The 10,287-nt window shown below is 40.5% G+C and overlaps 1 pseudogene; it reads left to right on the top strand.

The window, feature by feature from the left end:
- Nucleotides 1–5,211: 5,211 nt before the first annotated feature.
- Nucleotides 5,212–10,287, top strand: part of LOC112267474 — a 92,122-nt pseudogene continuing 87,046 nt past the window's right edge.

Below are 10,287 nucleotides of genomic sequence, written 5' to 3'. Positions count from 1 at the left end.
GATAGCAGCAGGGAGCCTGTATAAACTGAAACCAGAAGGGAGCCTGTATAAACTGATAGCAGAAGGGAGCCTGTATAAACTGAAACCAGAAGGGAGCCTGTATAAACTGATAGCAGAAGGGAGCCTGTATAAACTGAAACCAGAAGGGAGCCTGTATAAACTGAAACCAGAAGGGAGCCTGTATAAACTGATAGCAGCAGGGAGCCTGTATAAACTGAAAGCAGAAGGGTGCCTGTATAAACTGATAGCAGCAGGGAGCCTGTATAAACTGATAGCAGAAGGGAGCCTGTATAAACTGAAAGCAGAAGGGAGCCTGTATAAACTGATAGCAGAAGGGAGCCTGTATAAACTGAAAGCAGAAGGGAGCCTGTATAAACTGAAAGCAGAAGGGAGCCTGTATAAACTGAAAGCAGAAGGGAGCCTGTATAAACTGATAGCAGAAGGGAGCCTGTATAAACTGAAACCAGAAGGGAGCCTGTATAAACTGATAGCAGAAGGGAGCCTGTATAAACTGATAGCAGAAGGGAGCCTGTATAAACTGAAAGCAGAAGGGAGCCTGTATAAACTGAAAGCAGAAGGGAGCCTGTATAAACTGAAAGCAGAAGGGAGCCTGTATAAACTGAAAGCAGAAGGGAGCCTGTATAAACTGAAAGCAGAAGGGAGCCTGTATAAACTGAAACCAGAAGGAGCCTGTATAAACTGAAAGCAGAAGGGAGCCTGTATAAACTGAAAGCAGAAGGGAGCCTGTATAAACTGAAAGCAGAAGGGAGCCTGTATAAACTGAAAGCAGAAGGAGCCTGTATAAACTGAAAGCAGAAGGGAGCCTGTATAAACTGAAAGCAGAAGGGAGCCTGTATAAACTGAAAGCAGAAGGGAGCCTGTATAAACTGAAACCAGAAGGGAGCCTGTATAAACTGAAAGCAGAAGGGAGCCTGTATAAACTGAAAGCAGAAGGGAGCCTGTATAAACTGAAAGCAGAAGGGAGCCTGTATAAACTGAAAGCAGAAGGGAGCCTGTATAAACTGAAAGCAGAAGGGAGCCTGTATAAACTGAAACCAGAAGGGAGCCTGTATAAACTGAAACCAGAAGGGAGCCTGTATAAACTGATAGCAGAAGGGAGCCTGTATAAACTGATAGCAGAAGGGAGCCTGTATAAACTGAAAGCAGAAGGGAGCCTGTATAAACTGAAACCAGAAGGGAGCCTGTATAAACTGAAAGCAGAAGGGAGCCTGTATAAACTGAAACCAGAAGGGAGCCTGTATAAACTGATAGCAGAAGGGAGCCTGTATAAACTGATAGCAGCAGGGAGCCTGTATAAACTGATAGCAGAAGGGAGCCTGTATAAACTGATAGCAGAAGGGAGCCTGTATAAACTGAAACCAGAAGGGAGCCTGTATAAACTGAAACCAGAAGGGAGCCTGTATAAACTGATAGCAGAAGGGAGCCTGTATAAACTGAAAGCAGAAGGGAGCCTGTATAAACTGAAACCAGAAGGGAGCCTGTATAAACTGATAGCAGATGGGAGCCTGTATAAACTGATAGCAGAGGGAGCCTGTATAAACTGAAACCAGAAGGGAGCCTGTATAAACTGAAACCAGAAGGGAGCCTGTATAAACTGAAAGCAGAAGGGAGCCTGTATAAACTGAAACCAGAAGGGAGCCTGTATAAACTGATAGCAGAAGGGAGCCTTTGTCAGATCTAGGAAGAAGTGGCTAGAGGAAGGTGAACAAAATGAATCTTATGTTTTCAGGTTAGAAAAATACCACTCTAAAAATAATACGATTCAGCAATTAAATATTAATGGTCTCATCACAGATGATCCCAAATTAATCTCTAACTTTAGTTGCAACTTCTACAGGAATTTATGTAGTTCTAAGTATTGTGAGATTTCCTCAACTCTTCTTTTGACTCTCTGGGGGATGTGAAATCATTTGGGGAGGCTGAGAGGGAACATTGTGATGACCATATTTTAGTTGAAGAGATCATTTATTCTATTGAACACCTTCAAAATAATATGTCTCCTGAGACTGATGGTATATCTGCTGACTTTTACAAAACTTTTTCTCAACAGTTGGCCCCATTTCTGTTGGAGGTCTTTTCTGAAAGCATTACAAATAATGCTCTCCCTCCCAGTTTGACTCAAGGTCTGATTACATTAATACCTGATCCCAAGAAAGACTTGCTTCTCCTCCATAATTGGCGTCCAATCTGTCTGCTCAATAACGACTACAAAATACTAGCCTCTATATTTGCAAAAACAATGAAGGCAGTATTGGACTCAATTATAGAAGAGACCCAATCTGGCTTCATGAGGAATAGACATATATCTAATAATATCCGACTGGTGTTAGATCATATTGACTATTCTGATTTAATCTTCGAAGATAGTTTTGTCTTCTTAGACTTTTATAAAGCCTTCGATACAGTGGAACATGAGTTTCTATTTCTCTCCCTTGAGAAATGTGGTTTTGGGGAATTATTGTGTAGTACTATTAAAACCCCCTAGCATATGTTATCATTTTATAAGAACTGGTTCAATAATCATATCCTGCTGGTGAGTAAACTTCTTAATGCAGAAGGATTGTTACTCAATTATGAGGAATTTTTATCTCGTTACAATATCCCTGTAAGACCTAGAGAGTTCTCCATAGTCTATTCCATCTGGAACTCTCATGTTGTTTAACCAGGCCTCACCTTCTTGACCTACCCTCGCTTAATCCAGTTGACTCTCCGTTAGGAAAAATATGTTTCTCCTTGTTCCCTCAGAACAACAGATCTATACATGTTTTATTTCAAAGGGAGATTGTATCCATTCCTTATGTCATAAGTTACTGGAATACATTGGTCACTAATATCTGTTGGGGAAAAAGTCTGGTTATTACCACACAAATACTTTATTTTTAACAGGGTCAAAGAGGTCTCTTTCAGAATGATCCATAATAATTACCCTGCGAATCATTACCTGAAGAAACTCAAAACAGACATTAACATTGATTGTACTTTTTGTGTTGAGCATGCAGAAGCAGTTTCGCATTTATTTTGGCATTGTCTACATGTCAAACAATGGAAAAATATTTATAGTTTTATCATTGTTAATATACTTGATGACTTTTGTTTGTTATGGGAGAATGTGCTGCTCGGTTTCCTTAACGATAATAAAGATAAAGGAAGACAAATTTACCTCAAATCTTATTGTGCTAATGGAAAATGTTCATATTCATAAATGTAAATTCACTAATAAAAAAACACTCTTCTGTGTTTTCTATAAGGTGTTCGAGCAGTACATTAAAAACCTCTTTGGGCTGAGATCCTTCTAACGGGATCGATATGACAACAGCCAGTGAAAGTGCAGGGCGCCAAATTCAAAACAACAGAAATCCCATAATTAAAATTCCTCAAACATACAAGTATTTTACACCACTTTAAAGATACACTTCTTGTTAATCCCACCACAGTGGCCAATTTCAAAAAGGCTTTACGACGAAAGCAAACCAAACGATTATGTTAGGTGAGTGCCTAGTCACAGAAAAACACAGCCATTTTTCCAGCTAAAGAGAGGAGTCACAAAAAGCAGAAATAGAGATAAATTCATCACTAACCTTTGATGATCTTCATTAGATGACACTCGTAGGACTTCATGTTACACAATACATGTATATTTTGTTCGATAAAGTTAATATTTATATTAAAAAATCTCAGCGCGTTATGTTCAGTAGTTCCAAAACATCCGGTGATTTTGCAGAGAGCCACATCAATTTACAGAAATAGTCATAATAAACATTGATAAAAGATACAACTATTATGCATGGAATTATAGATACACTTCTCCTTAATTCAACCGCTGTATCAGATTTTAAAAAAGCTTTACCGAAAAAGCACACCATGCAATAATCTGAGTACAGCGCTCAGAGACCAAAACAACCCAAACAGATATCTGCCATGTTGTGTAGTCAACAGAAGTTAGAAATAGCATTATAAATATTCACTTACCTTTGATGATCTTAATCAGAATGCACTCCCAGGAATCCCAGTTCCACAATAAATGTTTGTTTTGTTCGATTATGTCCATCATTTATGTCCAAATACCTCCTTTTTGTTCGCGCGTTTAGCCCAGTAATCCAAATTCATGACGCGCGATCACTAGGAGCAGACGAAAAGTCAAAAAGTTCCGTTACAGTCCTTAGAAACATGTCAAATGATGTATAGAATCAATCTTTAGGATGTTTTTAACATAAATCTTCAATAATGTTCCAACCGGAGAATTCCTTTGTCTTCAGAAATGCAATGGAACTCAAGCTAACTCTCACGCCCATGGTCAGCTCATGCCTCTCTGGCAGACCTCTGACTCAATCCCCTCTCATTCACCCCCCACTTCACAGTAAAAGCATCAAACAAGGTTCTAATGACTGTTGACATCTAGTGGAAGCCTTAGGAAGTGCAATTTGACCCCATAGACACTGTGTATTCGATAGGGAATTAGTTGAAAAACTACCAACCTCAGATTTCCCACTTCCTGGTTGGATTCTTTCTCAGGTTTTTGCCTGCCATATGAGTTCTGTTATACTCAGACATCATTCAAACAGTTTTAGAAACTTCAGTGTTTTCTATCCAAATCTACTAATAATATGCATATATTAGCAACTGGGCCTGAGTAGCAGACAGTTTACTCTGGGCACCCTTTTCATCCAAGCTACTCAATACTGCCCCCAGCCATAACAAGTTAAGACCGTTCTACATTCTTCTAATAAGAAAGCTGTTAAAACAATCCAAATGTGTGTTTCTTTTAAGGTCTTTGTATAATCTGTAATTTCTTGTACAACCTAGCATATGTTATCATTGTCTATTTATGTACTATTTGTTTTTGTAAAAAAATTTACACCCCGTTATCTTTTACCTGTTCTACTAACTAGAGTCCCAAAACTATATTCCTACCCTTTCACAGTTATTCAGCCTAACAAAACTATGTTGATTTGAATTTCCCAAAAAGAAAGGCAAACATTTTATCTCGTCGTTTTTAGTGACTGTGCTAGTTTGTTGAATTATGTTTGGGAAAAATCCAAACGTGCCGCTCAAGGGCCATCCATTGCCTACAAAACGTCATAAAATGGCGCCGCACTCTAAAATACTTTGATGGGAAATGTCGTATTTTCTTTTTTGCTCAAACGAGCTCAAGTTTCAACCTCGACCTTCTTTATCCTCCTGACCAAATCTTTTCAATTTTCATTCTCTTTAAAAATGAGTTACTTCCAAACTGATATATCTTTACCCCATTTCAAGTTTAGGTTGTAGTTCTAGAGGTGGTGTCCTTTTGTAATTTTGGGAGGCTGAAAAGCCCATCACCATCCAATGTTTGTTTGCCTGCTCATCATGGCCCCTCTCTCCACCCCCATCCCCCACTCCGCGGTGTTCCCAACGCCGCTGCCAGCCGGATAACGCTGTAGCAAAGTGAGAAGCTAGAACACCGATAGCGTTAACATAGCCAGTGTCAACGAGTTTGAAGATACCGGAACAAAATAAGGATTTTAGATAACCACAATTATCCATCACATTGGTAAGACTCGCCCGCTGAATATTGTTGTGTCATCTCTGCTCTTTCCCCTCTTTTTTTCTGTCAATTGTCCGTCACCGATATGGCATGGTAACGTTACATGGAAAATGTATTGATGGTGGAGGATAACTAGCATTAGCGAGTTTAGCTAGAGCTATTTTAGTAGTTGGACAAAAATAACTTTTCAGCGATGGGCTTCAAAGTGTAACTATTGTATGTGACTTAAAGGTAATGCACTTCCTCCATCGTTTTGAGATTAAATAGCTAGCCAATCTACGTATCGGATTGACTGATTGTATGAGAAGGGACAGTGTGTGGCAAGGATGCAGGGAAACGTGATGGGATCTAGTATGATTGCGGTGGAATTGTCTAGTGTTTAGTTAACTACTACTTTCCAATAGCTCGCTGGTCACGCATTTTTAAACCACCCAGCGCAGTAAAGGACAGTGGTTTTTCAAAATGGTGCCGGCATCTCTGGTTTAATTAATAATGTTGGACTGTGCGTAACTCGCTTAAACTATTGCTGCGGGTGTGGATTTTTTAGGTATCAGAAATTCACTTTGTCAAAGCGTTTTGTCATATAATATTTTAATATTTGTTTACCGACCTCGAACCTTGAATAACTGAAGTGGGCCATTGCGTTATCAATTAGCCTGGTATTGCCTTGTTAAATCGAAACAATCAACAATTTCAGATGCGTGTTGAAAGAGAAACGTTAACAGGTCAAATGCTTTCTGGATTATTGTCTTGATGTGAGCCTAATCTGCGAATTTCCGATTATCCGGTTTGTAATAGGGATTTATCTCAGGTTTTATGGCCACTGACTGACGTTATAACCCGTGTGTGGGAATGTGTGCAATCAATCACGACAGGCACTATAATAATGAGGACATTTGAATGCTGAACATGTTTTTTAAATTTGATCTAGATATGGCTGAATAACTAGGCTTAGTAATAACGTTATAACGCATCACTGAAAATTATTCACGGCCCAACCAGTAATGACAACACTTGCGTCTAGCTATCCAAAGTGAGTGGGACAATTCATGTCATTGTGCGTTTTATTCATACCTGTATACCTTGACACAAAGAAAATACAATACATTTACAGTAAATTAAAAGATTAGCTATAGAGAAAGTGGACGGCACTCAAGATACAATTATTTAACCCTATATAGCTTGAAACCACGTGTACCTTTGTGTGCGTGAGTTATTTATTGTGATGTACTTGAACAGTAGGCAGCTCAGGAACAATGCATTCAGCCATAAAACTTTCACAGGGAGGAAGGAAGGAAGGAAGAGAGCCCTACAGGACCAAGGTCTGTGATCAGACAGTCTTCTCTTCTGTCTGATCATTCTGCTTGAGAATAGGACCAGTGGATTAGTACAGGCTACTTACTCTCAATTCAGGAGGAATCGTTCCATCAGAGGCAGAATATTTACCTAAGTCTTCTTTGTGTGTTGAATGAATGTTCACCTGTCAAGGACTTGAAAGGCCTGTATTTGAACAGTTTCATGACTTCAGAACATTGTTGTCTTGTTTTGATTTCTGGAGTTGTTTGTTTTGATGTTTCAGTGGCGGGTGGATTTTTGAAATAGGCTTAATCGTCAAACGTCTGCAGAAATGACTTGACAGAAGAGTCATGTTCATTCCAGTCCTCTCTATGTCCTTTGACTACTTGTGACTTTTTAGGTGAAATTACACCGTCAATGACCTCAGTGTTCTAATGCAAGATATGTGTGCTTCTTCATCTGTTGTTTGTGTGTGTGTGTGTTGTTGAACATTTCTCGCCATGTGTTTGCCAGGATGAAACAATCCTGTGTGTCTTTCTGTACTCGTGGCCGAGGTGCCAGAGTGGAAACTGGAAGCCGGCATTTCTGTGTTCTTATTCTCAACCCTATTTCTGCTCCATGATCATTCGTTTCCTGTGTTCCTCCTACACCTGGAGATGAACCCATTGATAGTCCAGTCAAGTGTGACAGCCCACCTCTGTGTCTTGTTGTCCCTTGCCCTACCTACCTGACGGTGCTGCTTCTTGTTGGTGACAATCACTCATCGGCCTCTGTAGTGTCTGCCAAATCAGTTTTAATGGTCAGTGCCTCTGTGTCCTCTTGCCTTGTGAGAGGTTAGTTCTGGCCTACACCCTATTTTCTGTGCAATCCCCAAAAGGTGAGCTTTTCCCACCAGCCTCAAGTCCAGGGCCAGGTCTGTGAGTCAGTCATGCTGTGACCAGTGGGCTTTCAGTCTGCTCTCTGAGACACTGCTACAGAGAGGTGTGTGTTGGCATTCCCTCTCTTCTCTCATAAAAACAAGTTGTCTGCCACCAACTACAACCAACCTTGTCAGCTCAGGGATTTGAACTTGCAACCTTTCAGTTACTAGTCCAATGCTCTAACCACTAGGCTACCCTGCCGCCCCTGTAAACAATATGAATATCGATGTTTTGTCTGGTCTAGACCCCTGTTTTTATAGAATCCCAACAGTCAATATTTGATTCACACGTTTCTCTCCATCCCTCATTCATGTTACCTGGTGGAGCCATGTGTGTTGTTTAGAAGGCCCACTGGAATGGTCTCAATGGAAACTAACTAGGGGTCCTTGTTGATTTATAATTCATGATTGCTGTCTCATGTCATCTTCTTTAGCTGTGCTTCCCAGAATATGACAGCTTCAGGGTTCCCTGGAATAAAGGAGCTCACCTCTTGAATCAAATAAAATCTAAGTTTATTGGTTGCGTACACAGATTTGTAGATATCACAGGTGCAGTGAAATGCTTGTGTTTCTAGCTCCAACAGTGCAGCAATACAAAACAATCTGCACATAATCCATAAGTAAAAAGAAAGAAGTTAAGAAATATCAGAGCGATCAGAGTCGGAGTCCAGAGTGACTACAGTGGTGACTACAGTGGTTTTTGGTCATATACAGCGCATTCAGAAAGTATTCAGACGACTTCACCTTCTCCACATTTTGTTACGTTACAACCTTATTCTAAAATATATTAAATAGTTTTTCCCTCCTAAATCTATACACACAATACCCCATAATGACAAAGCAAAAACAGGTTTTTAGAAATGTTTGCAAATTTATAAAAAATGTAAAACTGAAATATCACATTTACGTAAGTATTCAGACCCTTTACTCAGTACTTTGTTGAAGCACCTTTGGCAGCAATTTACAGCCTCAAGTCTTCTTGGGTATGATGCTACAAGCTTGGCACATCTGTATTTGAGGAGTTTCTCCAATTCTTCTTTGCACATCCTCTCAAGCTCTTGTCAGGTTGGATGGTGAGCGTCGCTGCACAGCTATTTTCAGGTCTTTCTAGAGATATTTGATCGGGTTCAAGTCCAGGCTCTGGCTGGGCCACTCAAGGGCATTCAGAGACTTGTCCTGAAGCCACTCCTGCATTGTCTTGGCTGTGTGCTTAGAGTCGTTGTCCTTTTGGAAGGTGAACCTTTGCCCCAGTCTGAGGTCCTGAGTGCACTGGAGCAGGTTTTCATCTAGGATCTCACTGTAATTTGCTCATTTCATCCTTCCCTAAATCCTGACTAGTCTCCAAGTCCTTTCCGCTGAAAAACATCCTCACAGCATGATGCTGCCACCACCATGCTTCACCGTAGGGAAGGTAACGCTTGGCATTCAGGACAAGGAGTTCAATCTTGGTTTCATCAAACCAGAGAATCTTGTTTCTCATGGTCTGAGTCCTTTAGGTTCCTTTTGGCAAACTCCAAGCGGGCTGTCATGTGCCTTTACGGCTATAAAGCCCTGATTGGTGGAGTGCTGCAGAGATGGTTGTCCTTCTGGAAGGTTCTCCCATCTCCACAGAGTAAATCTGGAGTTCTGTCAGAGTGACCATCGGGTACTTGGTCACCTCCCTGGCCAAGGCCCTTCTCCCCCGATTGCTGAGTTTGGCTGGGCAGCCAGCTTAATGAAGAGTCTTGATGGTTCCAAACTTCTTCCATTTAAGAATTTAATATATATGTATATATTTTAAAAGTGTACCTTTTTATTTAACTAGGCAAGTCAGTTAAGAACAAATTCTTATTTTCAATGACTGCCTAGGAACAGTGGGGTAACTGCCTTGTTCAGGGGCAGAACAACATATTTTTACCTGGTCAGCTCGGGGATTTGATCTTGCAACCTTTCGGTTGCAATTCCAACGCTCTAACCTCCAGGCTACCTGCCACCCCATGATGATGGAGGCCACTGTGTACTTGGGGAACTTCAATGCTGCAGACATTTTTTGATACCCTTCCCCAGATCTGTGTCGCGACAAAATCTTGGAGCTCTACGGAGAATTTCTTCAACCTTATAGCTTGGTTTTTGCTCTGACATGCACTGTCAACTGTGGGACTTTATATAGTCAGGTGTGTGCCTTTCCAAATCATGTCCAATGAATAGAATTTACCACAGGTGGACTCCAAGTCGTAGAAACATCTCAAGGATGTTCAATGGAAACAGGATGCACCTGAGCTCAGTTTCGAGTCTCATCGCAAACGGTCTGAATACTTACAGTTGAAGTTGGACGTTTACATACACCTTAGCCAAATACATTTAAACTTAGTTTTTCACAATTCCTGACATTTAACCTTTCTAGCGAGACGCCCTTGATAACATTGCGCTGAAAAGGAAGTGCGAGAAATTCAAAAATATTTTTTTGAAATATGTAACTTTCACACATTAACAAGTCCAATACAGCAAATGAAAGATAAACATCTTGTTTACAGCTAAAGCACAACAT

Source organism: Oncorhynchus tshawytscha, linkage group LG14, assembly GCF_018296145.1.
Source record: "Oncorhynchus tshawytscha isolate Ot180627B linkage group LG14, Otsh_v2.0, whole genome shotgun sequence".
Classification (NCBI taxonomy): Eukaryota; Metazoa; Chordata; class Actinopteri; order Salmoniformes; family Salmonidae; genus Oncorhynchus; species Oncorhynchus tshawytscha.
The sequence above is the reverse complement of the archived record's forward strand: the minus strand, read 5'-3'. Positions and strand labels throughout refer to the sequence as shown.